The sequence below is a fragment of the Elgaria multicarinata genome, chromosome 1, assembly GCF_023053635.1.
Source record: "Elgaria multicarinata webbii isolate HBS135686 ecotype San Diego chromosome 1, rElgMul1.1.pri, whole genome shotgun sequence".
Lineage (NCBI taxonomy): Eukaryota > Metazoa > Chordata > Lepidosauria > Squamata > Anguidae > Elgaria > Elgaria multicarinata.
The window spans coordinates 77,786,263-77,808,179 of record NC_086171.1 but is presented as its reverse complement, the minus strand read 5'-3'; positions in this window follow the sequence as shown (position 1 = coordinate 77,808,179).

Sequence of the window (21,917 nt, the reverse complement as noted above, 5' to 3'; positions counted from 1 at the left end):
GGGGGGGAGGAAACGGAGCTCCGGATCCGGATCCGGAGCTCCGGGTGGAGCGGAGCGGAAGTGGGCGGAGCGGGGGCGGGGCGGAGCGGCCCGATCCGGAAAATGGCGGATCTGCAAGTGAAGCGGAGCGGGGGGTCCGTGCACACCCCTACTGATTTCTATGTTTATTTAAAAACAAGTTACTTACTCAATTACTTAATAATTATATTCTTAGTCTGCCCAATTAAAAAAACCCACTTCTCTGGATGGATTAGATGATAAAACAATAAGAGAATAAAAACTACCCCACAAAAATGACAATAAACAGCGCAGGAAATATAATATAAAATTTAAACAATAAAATCTGGAAACCTTAAATGCCAATGGGACCTCTACTATTTGAGCTTCCCATTCCGTGCTATTCCCTGTTCTAGGGCAAGTCTTCTTTTCTTGGAGGAATTGGGAGGCAGAGGCAGAGGTAGGGGTCCTAATATGAGCAAGGGCCTACTGGAAAGGGGACTAGACCTATATGAGACTGGGGTGTGGCTTTTGGGTGTGTGTTTTATCAACACCTTTCCCTAATACCCTGTGACTATTTCAAAGTTTCTAAGATCACCCCCAAATCAACTATGGATATACTTTCTTACATGGGGTTGGATTCAGATTTATGCTGGATCACTTATGCTGGTGGAAGTGGACTTTCCTGCCCCGACTTTCCCCATGGCAGTCCCTTGGTGTAGCAAAAACTGGTTCTCAAAGCATCAGGAGGCCCAACTGGTGATGGGGATCCCCAAAATTGGGCCTTCCATGGGGGAAGCCCTTCCTCTTGTAGAAGATCCATTCCTCACACAAAAGCCAGATCCTGGATTCAACCTATTGGTACTATTTAGCCATATATGTACATGTCTTCTTCATGGTCTCTATGCACTCACACATAAAGGATCTCTCCATGTACAGAGCAGAACTTCAGAAAAATCTAACGTAGAAGACTATAGGATTTAAAAGGCAATCTTTGATTTATGCCCTGGGACAATTAGGACAATTTCCGATCCTCCATAGTACTAAGAGCCATGCACCACAATGTCATTAGCATCCAAGCTCTCAGACAGGAAGTTTTCTACCATATCTGTTATTGTACAGAGAGACCATGAAGAAGAAAGACAGCTTGCTTACCTATAACTGATCTATGCAGCTACAGAACCTGCTCTCCTTCCTAACAGCTGGCCTATTTATTTTTTTAAACATGCCTTTGTGGTGGTCTCAAAGTAGCAGAGAAAAGAGGTTTGGCCCCATCCCCAAGCTATGCAGGGGCACTGTGTCCCTCCATTTAGGGATAGTGGCTGCAAGCTTTTCTAAGCTCTAGAACATTTTCTGAAAAGCTGTTCTCAAGAACTGCAGTTACAATAAGCAACCTGTCTTTTTAATTAGGGTTAGGGAACTGGTTTTGGGTGGGGGGCTTTGTGATTCCCCTCCCCATGAGAAGCAGAAGTGAAGAAAACTCACCCAGCACTTCCAGGAGTTTCTGCAAATATCAGTCAAGTGCACAGTACTTAGCTCACAACTCCCAGAGGGGAATCCCTTGTTATCTCCAATCTATTATCAGAGATAACAAGGGAATTCTCCTTTCTATCAGGGAGAGGGGAGTGGCATTCAGGGGAATTCCTTTGTTATCTCAGACCACAGGCCAGAGATTCCCCTCCCCACCTCCTCTCCAAGCCCCTGGTAGAATCCAGGTCAGTAGGAGGGGTTTGAGGAGGAGCCGAAAGGGGGCCCGTGGAGGGAGCCCAAGCCTCTGCAGGCTAGATGGGGTTGACATCATTGTTTCTTTCCAGTAGAGGCTGGTGGCTTGGATTCTGGTGGATGTCCATTCTGGGTGATAGTCAGAACTAGTCAGAACTCTAAAGACATTGTCCAAGGTGCTGAACCCTATCAGCACTTTGGATAGCTCCTTTGAAGATCTGGCTGGTTCTGACTGAAGCCCAGAATGGATTCACCGCCCCTTCGAAATCGGAGCCACCAGTCTCCAACGTTCCTTTCCTTTTAGATCACCAAGTATTACCATCACTCTTTTGGAAGGCAATGATGTACTCTCATTGCTACAAGTGTTTGAAGAATAAGCATTATACTAATCAGCTACCATATGCAGCCGTCTTTTTTTTATCCTTTATGTGCAGTGATTTAGTAGAGAAACTAAAAGTAATATTTAGACAAAAAGAGCAAAATATTAATCATACGCATACTTTCTCTACCCTATTAAGAAGAGGCGTGGGATGCAGAATGATCACATTAACAAACTGCCCAGAGGTATTTTTATATTTCCCTGATTATTAAACATTGGTGATTCATTCCGACAAGTGAAAGACAGAGTAATTGGGGGATGGGTTGGATGGACAGATGGAATAAAACAGGTGTTTTGATCCCTAGTCCATGACTTGCTTTGTGAGAGAAAATGGCTTGGTATTCAAAAAGAACTTCACAGACATAATCTGAGTAATCCTCATACTGATCTTGAAAGAACCATATTGCTATTGCAGATGGGCAAGTTGAGAGAGAGAAGAGGGTTGCATAGGACTACCTCTCGCATTTACAGCAGAAGTGAGGCCATAGCTAGACCTAAGGTTTATCCCAGGATTGTCCTGGGGTCAAACCTGTTCATCTAAGTGCCACACAGGGCATCCAGCGCTCAGGCAGGGACAAACCCAGGATGATCCTAGGATAAACCTTAGGTCTAGCTATGGCCTGAGTCTTCAGAGACTTCCTGGATCTCAGCTTTCAGTGCAATCCTATACATGCATCTCAGATAACAGTGGCAATGATGGTTATGATGATGCTAGGGCCAAGTGATCAGTTTGTTGTTGTTGTTTTTTGTCATCTTTACAGTCCTAGCAGCAGAATCTGATTCTGAAGCTACTCAATGGGATGAGCCTGTTTCTCAATTGTACCATGTTAGATTGCAGAAGAGAGCTGACATAACTGAATGCTTCTCTCTCTCTCTCTCTCTCTCTCTCTCTCTCTCTCTCTCTCTCTCTCTCTCTGTGTGTGTGTGTGTGTGTGTTTAAAGCCTTGCACATAGAAAGCATTATGTCAGGTTAAGGATGTATCAGAAATTCAATTCAGTTTATTTCTTATCAGGATTTTACCCGTTCACACCGTACAGCCTGAACATGGACTCAGTTGCAATCTACAGTTGAAGTCTGTACATTTCCAAGTTTGCAATGTGATTTGTGGACCAAAGCTAAAAGTAAAGAACGCATTCAACAGCATGAGTCCATCTCAAAATGAGTCCATTTCAAAAATGCGGACATTCCAAAAAAATAAATAAAAAATGCACCCAATTACAAAATACAAATATGATTTTCATGTGAAAAAAAACAAACCAATCTGATATGAACTACAGTTTGAACAATGAGCTCCGAGATGGAATTCAGAGCACTTCGGCAAGCTCTGTTTTTTTCCGTTTTTCAAAAGTACACATTTTTTACTTTATTCCGGTGCTGGAGGGAGGTGCATCTTACTGGGGCCCAGGGGAAAAATGCCCTCCCCCAGACTTCCTGAAGTTGCCCACCCCGGTAGAGGAATTTATATGCGCTCTTCACTTGCAGTCTGCTGTCAAGAAATAGGTTTACCCACCTGTTGGTTGTGTGAATGAGAGCCAAACTACAAGTTACACTCATCACGTAGCTGACCCTGATTTACTTCCTCTCCCGTAAGTGCATGCAGCTCCAATTCAGACCTGGACTACCACACTCCAGGAGGGGAGCATTAAACCTTCCCATAGGGATGTGTGTGCTTACACAAGAGTAAATTAAGAAAGAAGCCTCAGCTTATTTCTTACTATGCAAAAAAAGCAAAACATGGAGCTTGGCTCTTAGACACAAGTCCTAAAAATGCCCCATTTAAATAAATGGAGTCTTATTTCTGAGTAAATGTTACTTGGATTGGAGTGTTATCCACCAATGTTATCTTTAGCATTCAGCCATCTCAGCCCCTCAAGTCACCAAGGGAGAAGAGGAGCACTCCCTGAGTTCCACTCAGTACACCAGAGTTGATATTCTATTTATTGAGAGCACCCACTTCACAGACGAATACTGTTAAAGAACCCACATTGAAGCAGTGAGATCAAAATGCTCAAGAGGCCACGAGAGACTTGGCCCTATCAGAAGCCTTAGTACCTGGAGAAGCATTCAAATTCACTGTTTCTTCTTATAGGCAATGCTATTGAATGTCATGCTAGGAGGAAGAGCAATCCACAGCACATGCTGTGATCCAACTCCCTTTGTTTGTGATTAAAGTTCCACACTTGGGATGTCTCATGGGAAAGCTAACAGTTCATTAATGAGGTGCAAACATTGTCTATGATTTATGGATACAGAAATCTCACACTGTCCCTCTTCCTGATCACTGGCCATCATCTTGCTATTGGGAAATGTTTTTGTTTTATTGGGAAATTTGCACTGCTGATGGGTCCATTCAGTAGTGTGCACACATAGCTACACATAACCTTAGCTGTATGAGTCTACTGTACCTGCCAATCAAAATGATCAGTGTTATGATGACCGAGAGAGGGGGGCAAACTCAATCACCCTACCTTGAATAAGTGATTGGTTCTTCTTCCTGGTCTGTGCATCACAAATATTGTTGGTGGGCTGGTTTGCATGTTCACCACAGCCCAGCATGGCTTATTTAAGCCACAGTGGGTTGTGGCGCATGCTGGCAACCATTTTGAATATTCAGTTCCCATGGGGCAGTTGCTGTGATTTGTCATGTCATCCAAACCTGAGAAGCTTGGCTTGTTGGAGGGGGAAACAACTCTTCAATAACCTTACAACAGGCCATGCCATCCTGGTTCAGAGAACACAAGCCCATCAGGGGCATGAATAGGCAATAAGCTATGGTAGGCTGTGGCAGTTGTGCAAACCAGGCCTCTGTGTTTGTGCAGAACTTCCTTCAAAAAATCCTAGAGCTGAGCTTTTTTGGTTGGGAAACCTGCTTCTACTGTGCATGCCGAAAGGCTGTATGGTTCCTGCCTTTCCAGTCAATTCCTCTTTGACTATTAGCATAGCAGCATGGTTTGGAATATTCTCTCACTCACACCTTGGATGAAACTTAGAGCAGAGAAGATCATCGCAATGGCTTTTTGCTTCCTTCTGTCCTCTTTTTTTTCTTTACACAATCCTCTCCACTGTTCCTTTGTGTGTGTTTTTCCGGCACATCGAGCAAACTTCAAGGCTTCTGGTTAGCAAACTTATTTTCAGTTGTGTACAAATTGCGGTAGTATGTAGGGATGTGCTCCGCTCCGATTAGAATCGGAGAATCAGAAGCGAATTGGCCTGCTCCGCCTTGCCCAGAGGCGGAGTAGAAGTGAACCGCGGACCCTTAGAAGCAAGGCGAAGAGAAGCACCCTTAGGCGGAGCGCTTCTCTTTCCACGAAGCACTCCGATTGCCATTTTGAAAAATTTCTTTTTGGAAAAGAAAAGGGGATAACTGTGTTGTTTTTAAAGCTATCTTTCTGAAACTTCTTGTGCTTAGAGAGTCGTGGCTGGGGGTCATTTTGAGCCTACTCTCAGCTCTCTGCACGGTGCGGTTCGCTTGCTATATTTTTTAAAAAAACCGGGTAAAAAAACTGGGAGATTTACCTTTTTGAAGTGCTGAGGGGCAGAGTCAACTCCCGGTCATGATCACATGATCCAAAAGTCGGAGGAGGGGATAGGCAAAACGGGATACTTGACATACTGGGAACTTCTCTTTCTTAGTCTGAACGGACTTTTCCCAGTGTTTTTTAAAACAGTAGCCCCACCAAATGCACAAACACAACCTGAAATCATATACTAAGCAAATAAATAACAGATAGGAAACACAGCACTGCTACCCACCCTAACCTTGGTGAACAACTGAATAGATGTGGTGCAAGGGGATGAGGTCCCCTAGGGCATGTGGACATGCCCAGTGCACACACTCTTCCACCCTTGGAGGGTCATCAGAGACCTCCAAAGGTAAACCAGTGGAGAAGCAATGCCTATCATGAGTTGAAGTGTAAGTTAGCTTCTTAAAGAGTGGTCCCTAGACAGGGACAGTCAAAATTGGCATTATTTTCCCCTCCCCCTGGGCACGTCCACTTCCCTCTTACTGGTAAAAGACAGATATAGCCTTTTTTTAAAAAAAATTCTTCCTGTTGTTTATTCAGCAACACTGCTGCTTTTAATTCTACCTCTCCTTTGTTTGTTTGTTTGTTTATTTATTTATTCCATTTTATATTTACACCCCATAGCCCAAGCTCTCCTGGATTTTCCTCTTCAGTGAAGTCAGGCAGGCTTTCATTGTGGTTCAACTCCTTGTTGTTGTTGTTGTTGTTGTTGTTGTTGTTGTTGTTGTTGTTATTGCTATTAATATTAATTAGCACTGCTATTATTAACGTAACTATTGTTGTTGTTGTTGTTGTTTAATAATGGCTGTGATCACAGTGCAGTCAATCAACTATGAAGCAAGGATCACAAAGCTTTACTCTTATCCTCCTAGCCTCCTAGTTATGGGATGCAAAAGAAAAGGCATCTCTCTGTGCTGCTCCCACCTCACAGGGATGGTTTGCATTACTAGCTTTGAAACTATCCTTGGCTCACTTCCTTGTGCCCCCAGAAATGTCTGCTGCCTGCCTGCCTTCCCTCCCTCCTCCCCTGCCCGCCTCGCAGGGATGGTTTGTGTGTGTGTTGCTTTGACTCAGGGGATAAGTCCTTCCTTCGCTCACTTAGACTTTTGGAAGTTCCAAATCAATTTTTCAAGTGTGGAAGAAGATTCATATAGGTTATCTACTCCCCAATTCATGGCATGTTGGGATTTCCTTTGAAATGGCCCCTGTCTGCAGCTTTAAAATCCCTGAGATACTGGGGTGTCCGATTTTCATAAATTCCCAAAAATCAGGGGATGATGGGATTTGCTTGAAACTTGGCAGCGGAGCGGGGCGGAGCGAAGCGGCCCGATCCGCAAATTGCGGATCTGGAAGAGAAGCGGATTGGGGGGTCCGTGCACACCCCTAGTAGTATGCTTCCTCCCACTGCTAGCCAGCCTTTCTGCCTCCTGTGCTTTGGAAAGGAGCATTGTGTAGACGCTTGCTCAGTTTGACCGAACTTCCCAAGACAAGCCCACTGGAATCACTCCTTGTGCCTCATGGTGCTTCTCTATGAACAAGTTCTGCAGGCTGCTCATTCCTCTACCCTTGGGTGAATGGTCTGTTCTGCCCGTTTCTTTCTATCCCCCCACCCCACCCCACCCCCATGAGGCTCCTGTCCAAAGTGAGACAAGACAACACAGACAACATTTTGGTGACCCTGAGATGGCTGCATCAACCCTGGTTTGCAACATTGCTCATCCTGTCTAACTGGATGTACCTCTGTTTCTTATGAACTGACCTGGGTGGAAATCCTCTATCATTCCTTATCAACTGCCTCCATGTCTGGAGATGAGATCATAAATCTCCTGCATATTATCAAGTCTGATCCTCTGGCAAGCCATTGTTCCTCAGCCCCACATCTGCAATGTGGGGGAAGATACCAACCTTTTAAGATAATCAGGAGGGAGGAGTCATTGAAAGGAAAAGGTTAAACTCCTCCCCTCCCCATGCCATGATCCTGATCCAGATTGGACCCTCTCCTGCTAGGAGATGCATTCACAAGTGGAGAAGCATTCACAAATCTGTGTTGTAATTAGGGATGTGCTCCGCTCCGGTTAGGAGCGTAGAAGCAGTAGCGGATTGGCCTGCTCCGCCTTACCCAGAGGCGGAGTAGGAGCGGACCGCGGACCCCCTAGAAGCAAGGCGAAGAGAAGCGCCCATTTTTCGGAGCTCCGAGTTCAGGCGGAGCGCTCCGGTCGCCATCTTGAAAACATTTCGCCATAGGATTGCATTGCGGCAAATAATCGCGCATAACTACGTTGTTTTTGAAGCTATCATTCTGAAAATTCTTGTGCACAGAGAGTCGTGGATGGGGGTCATTTTGAGACCACTCTCACCTCTCTGCGTTGTCTGGGTCGCGTGCTATGTTTTTGTGAAAATCGGGTCAACCACGCGGCTCAAACTGCGTTTTCGGCTTTTCGCCCATAGGATTGCATTGAGGGAAAGAATCGGGGATAACTGGGGGGGGGTTAAGCTATCATTCTGAAAATTCTTGTGCACAGAGAGTCGTGGATGGGGGTCATTTTGAGACCACTCTCACCTCTCTGCGTTGTCTGGGTCGCGTGCTATGTTTTTGTGAAAATCGGGTCAACCGCGCGGCTCAAACTGCGTTTTCGGCTTTTCGCCCATAGGATTGCATTGAGGGAAAGAATCGGGGATAACTGGGGGGGGGGGTTTAAGCTATCATTCTGAAAATTCTTGTGCACAGAGAGTCGTGGATGGGGGTCATTTTGAGACCACTCTCAACTTTCTGCATCGTACGGGTCGCGGGCTAGAAGTTTTTAAAAAATCGGCGGGAAAAATACCTTTTTCAAAGGGCTGAGGGGCAGAGTCAGCTCCCGGTCATGATGATCCCAAAGTTGGAGGAGGGCATAGGCAAAACAGGTAACTTGGGATTCTGGGAAACTTCTCTTTCTTCATCTGAACGGGCTTTTCCCCGTGTTTTTTAACACAGTAGCCCCACCAAATGCACAAACACAACCTGAAATCATATACTAAGCCAAGAATAAGAGATAGAAACACAGCACTGCTCCCCACCCTAACCTTGGTGAACAACTGAATCGATGTGGTGCAAGGGGATGAGCTCCCCTAGGGCATCTCATCGTGGACGTGCCCCCACTCTCTCCTGCACTGGAAGGCCATTAGAGCCTTCCAAAGAGAATAAAACGGTGGAGCAATGCCTATCATGAGTTGAAGTGAATGGTCACTTTTCAGTGGTTGAGCAATGCCTGTTATGAGTCGAAGTGAGCGTTTTACTTCTTCTCAGAGCTGTTGGTGGCTGTCAGTGTCTTGAACTGGCAGCTACTTCCCCCTCCCCCAGGCACGTCCCCCTATTGCTGGTAAAAGACAGATATAGCCTTTTTAAAAAAATTCTTCTTGCTGTTTATTGAGCAACACTGCTGCTTTTAATTCCACCCCTCCTTTGTTTATTGATTGATTTATTCCATTTTCTATGCATTACTGGCTTATCCTTGGCTCACTTCCTTATGCCCCCAGAAATGCCAGCTGCATGCCTGCCTGCCTTCCCTCCCTCCTCCCCTGCCCACCTCGCAGGGATGTTGTGTGTGGGGTGCCCGATTTTCAAAAATTCCCCAAAAATCAGGGGTTTATGGGATTGCTTTGAAACTTGGCGTGCGTGTGTATATCCCCATGAGGTGTCATGGTGCCAAACATGAGGTTTCTAACTTGAACAGAAAAAAAGTTGTATAATTTTTTAGCTTTCAATGCAAGCCTATGGGGGGGGGAAACGGAGCTCCGGATCCGGATCCGGAGCTCCGGGCGGAGCGGAGCGGAAGTGGGCGGAGCGGGGGCGGGGCGGAGCGGCCCGATCCGGAAAATGGCGGATCTGCAAGTGAAGCGGAGCGGGGGGTCCGTGCACACCCCTAGTTGTAATGTATAGTTCGGTCTTCATTTTAACAATATTTCCTTATGTTTCCCCGTGTAAACTGCAAACTCAGAAATTTCTCAGCATATGTTGACCTGAACTGTTGTCACATTACCAGTGATCTAATATAAATTAGTTATCTAAGTGTCACTAACAAAATAGGTTTCTCACCAGAGTAACGCATATGTGTTTGACACAAAATCTTTCAAATTAACCACCCCCGCAGCGATGTCTCTGCAGTGTGGAAATAATGTTCCCTTTAGAATACTGAATTGTACAGAGGAAAAAGCTGAAAATGTGAAAGATAAATACACTACTTAAACATCAGATGAAATGAAAGCATTGCAAGAATCATCTCAAACAGATGGCTGTTAGTTAGCCTAGCTACTGTTTTCGTTCGGAAAAGGGTGTTGTGTTTTTGAGGTGCCCGAACGCAATTCTCATTCCAACCTTTAGGAAATTCAATACATTGCACAACCCCCCGCCCAGAAAAAAGAAAAGAAGAAAAGAAGAAAAGAAAAGACTAAGGTATTGCCTTATATCTCTCTTCAAATAATTATTTTTAGTAGTAGTACTACAGCTTGTTTTTTGCCAGTTTTTTTTTACAATCCAAATAAACTATACAATTCCACCAAAAGAAATGACAAGGAAATCTGAAAGCACCCCTTTGAAACCCCTCAGTTCAAACACATGCCTGACACTTTTCCTCTAGCCCCCACCTTCGTGCCTCTAAAAACAAAGAGACACAAGAACCCTCAAGGCTGTCCTGATCTCTTGGCTCCTTACTTGGTCACGTGTTACTTTTTCCAAAAACACTCTGCTTGTGTTTAGGAACCAGGCTGAGGAACACAGGCTGAGGAACACAGACTTGGAGACGAGCATCGTGTCATTTATTTACCATCTAAAGCCCTCTGACTAGGCATTTCTGAAGGGATGGAGCATACTCTGGAATTCTTATTTCTCCTTGAGGTGCTTATCAAAGAACAGAATGCAACATTTTGTCATAGGCTGCCAAAATATGGCATTGTTTATGTAAGAATGGGTTTCTGTTTATGAAACATGTATGAGACTTGTGATCAGTCACGGGAGGGGGGAGGGAAAAGTATGACTTCATCAGAGCAACTTAGATGAATATAAAAGTATGCTGATGGGGATGATGGGAAGGGAGTTTTCGCCATCGGTTTGTACGGGGTGAGCCTTTGTCCTACATGCGTAGTGAAATAAAGAGCCTCTGAATCTGGACCGGTCTGGAGTTTTTCCTTCCCTATCGGGTTAGGGGAAATTTCCCTAACAGAAACATGGGCCTCAGCTAGACCTAAGGTTTATCCCAGGGTTGTCCCAGGGTCGTCCCTGCCTGTTCCCGGTATTCCCTGTGTGTCATTTAGATGCACAGGGATGACCCCAGGACGATCCCGGGATAAACCTTAGGTCTAGCTAAGGCCATAGTCAACCTAAATAAAGACAAACCATTCAAATAAAACAGATGGTTATTATAAGCAGGCATCTTTAGAAAGAAATCCATTACATGAGCATCTATGAACTACTATCACAAACGCTTTCAGCTGCCGGTATTTAATAATAACGAGCTGACCCAGGCAATGCTACTTGACTGTTGCTTTTATGTGTTGTCAAGGCTTTAGTGTACAGGGGAGTTCAATGGATGAGTGCTTGAAAAATGACATCTTCCTTGGAGTACCTCTCCATCATTCAAGGATGAACAATGTTTAATCTTCCCCTGCTCTCCCCGCATTGTTATGTTGAATCGAATGGCTGCAGGATACCGGGGCTAGCTTTGCCAGGTGGACTGACTTTTGAATCAGTTTCACATGGTTTACAAAACAGGCATAGACCCATTTCTCCCTGAAAGAAGTAGCCTATCAAAGGTAAGCACAGCCTTATCACTTCCCTGTCAGCTGTTTTCTTTTCTTTTTCTTCTTTTTTTGGTAAAGAAAAATACATTTTTATTCTTCGTTCAGCTTCCTCCCTGAACAAATATGTGTTGCCATTCAGTATCGTAGCGCAGTCAGGGATTGCAGGGTCAAAGTGCCAGGGTGTTTTAATTAGCAGGGATGATGACATCATTTGCCACACCCCTCAGGCTTCCCTGATCCCCCTGAGCTTAGATGTAATCCTCACAGTACCTGTGTGTGTGTGTGTGTGTGTGTGTGTGTGTGTGTTTCCCCAGCAACAATACATGGTTGTGAGCTATCCCTGTTGTCATTAAAATTATTTTGGGATGATTGGGCCTTGAATGGCAATTAAGGCCCACAGCATTTAAACTGTTCCTGGGTGGTGGGGAGATGAAAATGGCCAGAAGTAGCTTGTTGATGTGGATCAGCACAGCTGCCTGCATTTGGGGGATGTCATGACGAGCACTTCCAAATTAACCACTGCTACACCACTGGTGCCATCTCTTGCTCTTTTTGCAAATCCTTTATCGAAACTTATCTTTTCCATGTGGCCTTTGACAGATTCCCTTAATCTGCATCCCAATTGTAACATGTTTTCAGTTCATGGATTTAACTGCATTTGGCCGGATCCATTGCTATGCTTGTCTCCCTTCCCCAAACTCAGTTTTTTTTCCCTCCCCATTGTCAGGTTTTGATTGTAAGCTCCTTGCTGGCTGAGACCTATCCATTTTTGCCTATGAAACGCATCATTTCTAATAATCATTTCTGTGCACAACTTATTAAAAGAGACCGCTGGCTGGAAAACGCAATAAATTGTTAGGCACTTTGTATTTAACATTTGGGGATTTTTAGTCAAATTCTTCATTAACATTTATAATGGTTTTGGTAGTTGGAAAAGAATCTGAAAATTCTTATAAAACAACATACTGAAATGAAATGCTCACCCACCTGCCCCAGCCAAATTCCATAGGTACCATTAATTCCATCATAGAGAGGCCCATGATGTGTCTACCAGCCATATTGCTGTTAAATATGAGGAGTCTGTCAGAAAAAAAGAGGTGATTCAACACCAATATACCTGAAGTCATGTGGACACAAACCCAGACTTTTCAGAGCCAGACACTCGAAGCCCTGAACAAATCTGTTAGTTTTGGTTTCACCTATATTCATGGGGGGTGGGGGGGGGGGAGGTTATGTATGTTGGTTTAAAAAAAAATAATTATCTCAAATTGTTGCTCTCTTGAATATGGATAATTTCTATTTTTTTTAATCAAAACTGAACTGAAAATCTCTCACCTTGTGCCTGTTCAGAACCTTTACAGGAACAGTTTTGTTCAATGGTGAAGAAGAAGAAGAAGGAGGAGGAGGAGGAGGAGGAGGAGGAGGAGAGTCTGAAATGCTACATCATGGACGCTGTCTTGCAAACTGGATGCTTTAATACCATTAAGGTGTCTGCAACCTCCCTCCCTGACTGCCTCCTGCCTTACCATCTATTGCAGTTCCTCAAGTATTTTCCAATCATTATTAAAAATAAATAAATAAGGGGGTGTTTCATGAAATTTGTGGGATGTAGAGACAAGGAAGCAGGGCAAATCAAAATTCCCTACTGCAGCATTTTTGATTGAATTGGAAGTAGGATGGCCATGTGTTGATTTTACAGAAGGCACCCCTTTATTTGAAGACTTGCCAGAGAACTGCCCTCTATTTGAAGGTGTCCTTTATTTGTAGGTCTGTGCGGTCCAAGTATGGTCTAAAGGTAAAGATACACTGCCCATCAACCGTGAGCACCTGAACCACTGACTATCAGACAGACACATAGTTCACCTGGTCACAGTCATCCACATTTTAGTGAGGTGTACTGTATTTCTATTGAAATTATAATAATGTCTAAATTTGCATCCATATGTATAGATTTGCATATGCAAATATTATGCAAATTGCACACCACTTTTTGGTGATGCATTTCTCCTTTTTGGCCATTTGTAAGTGGCCACCTTAGTTGGAAGGTGCCCTGCTGGAGCAGAAGAGTTACGGAGATGGCAGCTCCAGGAACTACCTATTGCCTATGTAGCCCTGCTGCCCATAGTACAGCTCATAGCTTGGCTCATGGACAGGGCTGTGATGGACTTCCTTGACTCAGTTCTTTGTAGCTAGTTCTGGAGAGAGTTGCTCACATAGCAACTCCTCCATTGTAGCAGGGAAGCACAAGACTGGAGCAGATTGACTACACTGGGGCAGGATCTACACTACTGCTTTAAAATAGTTTATAACAGTAGTGACAACTGTTGGGGCCCAGGACACACTCCATAAACACTTTTCAAAACATTTTCAAAGTGTCATATCCTGCTTAGTGTAGATCTCCCCTGGGTCTCTCAGGGCCTGGCTCCTTAGGAAAGTGGAGTGTAAATTCAAGATGACCCTGTTCAGCCATGGTAGTTAAGCATTTTGAGCTAAACATTATGGCTTAGCATGTCATGTGAACCATTTCTAACCATGGTGGCTACATAACCACGGTTTAAACATGCTCACTGACAATTTGCTGCAAAAGAGTTAGCAGCCTAACCATGGCTTAGCGTGTTTTGTTTGAACAGGCCCAGAATCTCCCACAGGGTAAGTGTAAGCACCGAACATCCTTGAGCCACTGCCAGGGCCCACTTCTGACACCTGTTCTGCCCCTCCTCTCTCCCTCTATCTATCTATATTCCAGCCCAGTACTTTGAACAGTCCTAGGCCGCTGGATCTAGCCTGAATTAAAATTTCCCACAATGCTTCCACTGTCGTGTCAGCTCTGCATGTTGTAAAGCTCTGGAAATCCACTTCATGGGCCTTTTCTTCCCCCCTTACGGACCAACTTTCCAAAGGTTCCAGTTGATCTGGTTGCTTCCCTTCACATTCACGAGAGATGGCTAGTGATGCCACAAAACCACATCTTTTCCAGTAACACCACAACAGACCAGTTACATTAACTTTTTAAAAAATGCATTTTCACTTACTATTTTATATATAAGAGTTGCTGAGGTAAGTTAATTCAGCAACTTACGTGAACAAATGTGCCTCACCAGGAGACTAGGAGCCATATTTTATTCATTGAGTGCTGTTTTTTCCTCTTTGGGTGCTGCTCAGTACAAAGAGGAACAATGGGAACAAAACATGAAAAAGGTTCTGTACCTTTGAAAAGATGGAACAGAGCTAAAGAGACATATACAGAACTCCCTCACAGAGGTGGGGTGGGAAAGGAGGGGGCAGCTTCATTGCCAGAAAGAAACCCCCTGGAGCTAATTTTTTTGTGGACACCATAAAACCAGCTCAGTAGGGGATCAGGAAGCTACCTGTCAAGCAAGACAGGCAAAACCAGGGGAGTAGACTTTTTTTCTCTCCTATCAAAATACTTTTCAAAGCCATCTTCTTCTTTTATAGATGTATCTGTAAAGAGAAGAATGTACCCAAAGGTTCTTAGCTTTCACTAGAGAATATATATATATATATATATATATATATATGGGATTGTGGCCACAAAGATGGGAGAGTTTTGATTGCTGCTTGCAATTTTATGCCAGGACACGTTTAGTGTGACAGTCTTTGTCCCTTGGTTGCTAGGCTTAGTGTCACATAAGCATGATGGCTTCCTAACAGTCAGGAAGTTTTTCCTGATGTCCAGCTGGAATCTGGTGGCCATCACTACATTTTGTGGAGGTGAAATCCATGGCTGAGGTCTGTATTGTGTGAAGAAGTCCTTCCTTTTCTCTGGGCCGAATCTCCCACCAATCAGCTTCATGGGATGAGCCCATTGGGTTCCAGTATACGCAGAGGCAGCGTGTCTATGGGCACGAGTTGCTGAGGAATGTGGGCAGGCAAAAGCTGCTGCGCTCATGTCCTGCTTGTGGGTTTCCCATGGGGGCAGGTGGTTGGCTGCGGCATCTGGGCCCTCTGACGGCCCAGAGGCCTCCTGCGCATGCTGATCCTCACCACAGAGATGTCTGGATCACAAGGCACATGATGTCTGGATCACAAGGCACATGTGGTGGGCTGCTCCCTTCACAGCTAGCCCAGCACTGTGAGGTTTCAGAAGCAGGGAGGAGGGGGAGTCCACACGTGTGGGCGATGACAAAAACTTTCCTACGCTTTTTGACATTTACAGGGACACGTTGTAGGGGAAATAGTTATCCCTCTCTTTGGCACACTTTCAGTATTGGCATACCATGCTGAGATGTGCTAGAACACAGGATAACACTTTTAAGATAAAGCCTTGCTAAGTAACATCTTGGTCCTTGCCGGCCAATGCCTTGGAATGTACTGACGTAAGGGCCACAGAATACAATACAGTATTGAAATCACTATGCTATGAGCACGTATTTCCTTAACCCTTATATGGTATATTCATGCTGAACACACACTAACCAACACCTCCTGTGTACCCCCTGTGCACGAGGTAATCATGCATTTAACATGCTGTACTTAACAACCAATCATAGCTTGTATACAAGAAATGTAACCACTTAGTTCTTAATAAAAACCAACACGGGGTTGCCTGTTTGGGATGCCTCCCCTTCATGCAGTTGGACTCCTTGCCAGTTATTTACTACATCTGGTGACCCCGACGTGATCGGATCCAGGAAACCCCCTGCTCATCGGCTGGAATAGCCTTGGTACCACTCAGCGTTCCTACGCTCCCTTATCGTGAGTATGGGGGGGGGGAATTGTCAGCTCCGCAGAAGCTTCAAGCACAAGAGCTACATAAAATTTTAAAAGAGCAAGGTTGTACAACTGTATCCCTCAGTCATGTAAGTGACCTAGTAAATGAAATAGGGTTGCAATGCCCTTGGTATCCCGAGGCAGGGACACTTCAGCTCACAGATTGGGTGAAAATAGGTACACACCTATACACTGAACCACGAGCTCCCATACAGCACTTGTTGCTGTGGCAGCGATGCAAAGATGCGCTGGAGAAGGTAGGAACCGAGGCATCCTCCAGCTCATTATCTTTTATCGCTCCTATTTCTCAAACATCACTCCCATATCCCCAGTTAGTGCCTCCTGCATCAGCTTCACAGCTGAGAGGAGAAGAAGCAAATAGTGAAGTGTTGCCAAAACTTAGCAAAGTCCGTGAGGCTTTTGAAGAGGAAAAGAGGAAAGGAACACTAACCTCAGATGAGCTGTTTGAGGGTCTTAACAACTTTCCTTCAGCTTATCCTATAACCTCACATCAAAATGACCAAAGACAGGTAGTTGTCAATTGGACATCATTGCCTTATTCAGTACTTAGAGAATTGAATAAAGCTATTCAAGAGACAGGCATACGCTCTACTTATGCCCAAGGCATGGTGGAGAGTATTGGCAATAGATACACTATGCTTCCTCAAGATTGGAAAGATTTATTTCGCATGATCCTAAGTCCAGCCCAATATGTAGTTTGGGACAGTGAATACAGAAAGGAGTCGCTCCATATAGCCCTAAGCTCTAATGGAGTGATAACAGCAGAGCAGTTGTATGGCAGTAGACAGTTTGCAGGGATAGAGGCGCAGGCGCAACTACCTATGCCTACCCTTCAGGCCATTAACCGCTGCATCCTGAAAGCATTTCAAAGGGTGCCAGTGTCTAGAAAACCCTCAAAATCCTTTACTATCACACACCAAGGACCTAGTGAGCCTTACCATCAAAGGAAGCCTTACAGAGAAAAATTGACAATGAAGAGCTATTAATTGGCTCAGACCTTACTGCAAGCTCACAACTGATGAACTTTCACCTTTGTTTGCCGCCCTAAAACAAGGCAAACACCCAGCTGATAAAATTTCTTTAACCACTAATCAATTGCAAGTTTTGTCTTTAGTCAATGAACGTTTAAAAGAAATTTGGGTAGATCGCCAGGTGTTAGATCAACCTTGTCAAGTTCTTATACTTACAGGGTTAAGTCAACCATATGCAGTTATTACACAGACACGCATTGAAACCTGTGACACTCAGTTCAGGAGTAGATCTTGCAACACTAAGACCTACAATCGTCACACACACATACTTGAATGGCTGTATCTCAGTCATAGCCCTATCTGTACAATCTCTACAAAACCAATTATGTATGCCAATCTGATTATTAAAGCTCGAGAGCGTACAAGAGCACTTTTAGCCCAAGATCCAGAAACTCTGATAGTTCCCATGCCTCTTCAGATGTGGGAACGATCAGTGTCATTTTCTGAAGAATTGCAAGCTGCCCTAGCAGGCTTTGTAAGACAAGTTACATATCATATTCCTGCTGACCCTTGACTGCAATGTTTAAGTCAATTGTCTGTTAAAATCAAGCCTTTACAAAATGACTTCCCTATTAAGGAAGCCCTTACTGTTTACACTGATGGAAGCCCAAAGAGAGGAGTAGTGGCCTGGAAACAAGAAGATCAGTGGAGAACCATGTTCACACTGACCCAGAAATCACCTCAAAGAGCTGAACTAGCTGCAGTTATTTTGGCCTTCCGCACATTTCCTCAAGCACTAAACCTAATAACAGACAGTTTATATGTTAACAATGTAGTACGTGGTCTTCCAGGAAGTTATGTAACCCCAGTCATAGATAAGAACCTTTTAGGTCTCTTTATAACCTTGCAGACTCTGTTGGCTCACCGCACCAATGAATATTTTATTGCTCACATCCGTAGTCATCAACCCTTCCCCGGGGAGATCTCCACTGGTAATCAAGTGGCTGATCAATCCCTTCGAGCTCTAGCTGTGCAAAAACTAACTCCATGGGAAAGCCATGCGTTTCATCATCAAAATGCTAAAGCTTTAGCAAAACAGTTTCAGCTGCCATTAGATCAGGCACGCGCCATTATCCAATCATGCCCACAGTGCACAAGGGTACATTCAGCCCCTGATATAGGTGTCAATACTCGTGGCACAGTTGCCAATGAGCTATGGCAAATAGATGTTACTCATTTTAGTCCTTTCACTCCATGGAAATACCTTCATGTGTCAGTTGACACTTACTCAGGATATATTTGGGTCACATGTCAAAAAAGAGAAAAAACAAAACATGTTATTAATCATTGCATTAGAAGTTTTTCAGTAATGGGAATACCTTCTGCCTTAAAAACAGATAATGGACCTGCTTATTGCAGTACTTCTTTTGCACAGTTCTGTGAAACCTGGCAGGTTACACATACTTTTGGCATTCCATATAATTCCACTAGTCAAGCTATTGTTGAACGCACCAACCGTACCTTGAAAGAGCATTTATACAAACAAAAACAAAAAGCAGGGATCCCCATTGGTTTGGGCTCCCGCCAGGAATGGCTGGCGAAAGTGTTGTTCACTATTAACCATTTGAATGTTCTCCTACCAACTAATACTACCCGATTACAACAACATTTCCAAATGCATACCCCTCTGCCGCAGCCGCTGGTCACGTACCGGCAGCTACCTAATCCTGTCTGGCACGGCCCTGTCCCCTTGATCACTTGGGCTCGGGGTTATGCTGCTGTGCTTACTCCAACAGGACCAGTGTGGGTTCCAGCACGGTGTGTGAAGCCCTGGAAAGAGAATGTCGTGGCATCAAGGATTGACCAACCCGATTCCAGAATTCTCCCTACAACTTCAGGAGGACCCCCTGAAAGCACGTGGCAGGGTGCCCGTCCAAAAACATAAACCAACATGGGGAGAGATAAAGGCGTTATCTTTTCAAGCTCAAAAATTATTGGAGCAACAGCACGTTGATCCAACTCCAGAGAATTTTCTAGTTGCTACATTTGCTTGCTTAAATGCTAATTCTTTGCTGACAATAATTCTGTTATTTAGCTGTATAACTTGTCCAGTTATAAGCACTCCACTACATGATAGAATGCAGTACAATGTATGGATAAAGTTAGCAAAAATAGTAAACACCACTGATTTCTGTCTTACTGATGCTCCAGATATGCATGGATTACTTAGTACATGTCTCATTCCCATATGCAAAGCTCCTGGTTCTCTTGGTAATGTTACTGAGTTGAGTAAATTTCTGAACTTTAGTGAGATTCATTATCATACCATGGCCCAATGGGGAATTGCTACATACCAGTTACCCCAAGATGCTATACAGTTATACACCCCATATGTTGTAAACCACAAGAATAACACATGTGCTAGAATGGTAAATTGCTCTATTCACCGTCCACTAAAAGGTTGTTTGTCCCCAGGGCCTTCTCTGTGGAATTGTTCAAAGATAGAAAATGTAACAAGTAACTATGGACACATTATATTGCCAATTGGATGGTTTTTCACATGTGGGTCTTGTACTTATAATTATGTACCAGCTAATATAACATTAGCACAATGTTGTCTTAGTCGCTTGACAGTGTTTCTACCACCCCGGCCTACTAAAAGCATTCGACAGAAAAGAGAGACTGAGACTATGAATGCAGTTTGTGATGGAAATGTTACTGTTTTAAGTCCAGCAGAATATATCTCCTTGGCTATGAGCCTTGTCGGGGTTCCTGGATTGGCTGTGGGAAATGCCAAACAACTTGGGCATCTGGCATGTTTACTAGCAAAGACAATTAATAGTACTTCCATTGCTATTGGACTTTTGATTCAAGAACAACAAGATTTAAGGCATGCTATACTGGACAATCGAGCTGCAATAGACTTTTTGTTGTTACAAAGACATCTTGGCTGCGAAGCTGTGGAAAATATGTGCTGTTTCAATCTCACAGAATTCAACACCAACTGGACTTACTTAAAAAATATGCACATGCAGTTAAACAAGATATTGCACCTGAATGGTGGAAGTTTTTGTGGTCCTGGTTTCCAACAGGATGGTTCAAAACTATATTTCAATATGCTGTATTGATTGTATTTTTATTAATCACCTTCTGCTGTTTCATACAATGTATCCCAGGATTACTGTCATGGTGTGTTCCCTCTTGCCGTCCCAAGGCTTCAAAACCAAGCAAACGCCAAATTTATTATGCTTACAAGGCTTTACAATTAAAAGAATAAAAGGGGAGATGTAGGGGAAATAGTTATCCCTCTCTTTGGCACACTTTCAGTATTGGCATACCATGCTGAGATGTGCTAGAACACAGGATAACACTTTTAAGATAAAGCCTTGCTAAGTAACATCTTGGTCCTTGCCGGCCAATGCCTTGGAATGTACTGACGTAAGGGCCACAGAATACAGTATTGAAATCACTATGCTATGAGCACGTATTTCCTTAACCCTTATATGGTATATTCATGCTGAACACACACTAACCAACACCTCCTGTGCACCCCCTGTGCACGAGGTAATCATGCATTTAACATGCTGTACTTAACCAATCATAGCTTGTATACAAGAAATGTAACCACTTAGTTCTTAATAAAAACCAACACGGGGCTGCCTGTTTGGGATGCCTCCCCTTCATGCAGTTGGACTCCTTGCCAGTTATTTACTACAACACGTCACCCATCTGCCCCAACCACCAAGAAAACATTGGTGAATCTCATAGCTCAGTTCTACCCAACCCCAGGCTCTCAAGATGCATTGGAATGCAACTCCATGCTGGAATGGGCTACTAATTGAATATCTGAACCAACAGGGCTCTTCTGATGTTCTTTGCCACACTAGGTAAACAGAACTGAGATAGGTGGGATAGCTAATACCCTGGAAGACAGAAACAAACTTCAAAGTGATCTTGATAGGCTGGAGTGCTGGGCTGAAAATAACAGAATAAAATTTAATAGGGATAAATGCCAAGTTCTACATTTAGGGAATAGAAACCAAATGCACAGTTACAAGATGGGAGACACTTGGCTCAGCAATACTACAAACGAGAAAGATCTTGGAATTGTTGTAGATCGCAAGCTGAATATGAGCCAACAGTGCGATATGGCTGCAAGAAAGGCAAATGCTATTTGGGGCTGCATTAATAGAAGTATAGCTTCCAAATCACGTGAGGTACTGGTTCCTCTCTATTTGGCCCTGGTTAGGCCTCATCTAGAGTATTGTGTCTAGTTCTGGGCTCCACAATTCAAGAAGGATGCAGACAAGCTGGAGCGTGTTCAGAAGAGGGCAACCAGGATGATCAGGGGTCTGGAAACAAAGCCCTATGAAGAGAGACTGAAAGAACTGGGCATGTTTAGCCTGGAGAAAAGAAGATTGAGGGGAGACATGATAGCACTCTTCAAATACTTAAAAGGTTGCCACACAGAGGAGGGCCAGGATCTCTTCTCGATCCTCCCAGAGTGCAGGACACGGAATAATGGGCTCAAGTTAAAGGAAGCCAGATTCCGGCTGGACATCAGGAAAAAAATCCTGACTGTTAGAGCAGTGCGACGGTGGTATCAGTTACCTAGGGAGGTTGTGGGCTCTCCCACACTAGAGGCATTCAAGAGGCAGCTGGACAACCATCTGTCAGGGATGCTTTAGGGTGGACTCCTGCATTGAGCAGGGGTTTGGATTCGATGGCCTTGTAGGCCCCTTCCAACTCTGCTATTCTATGATTCTATGATTCTATGAACCTCCAAGGATAGATGT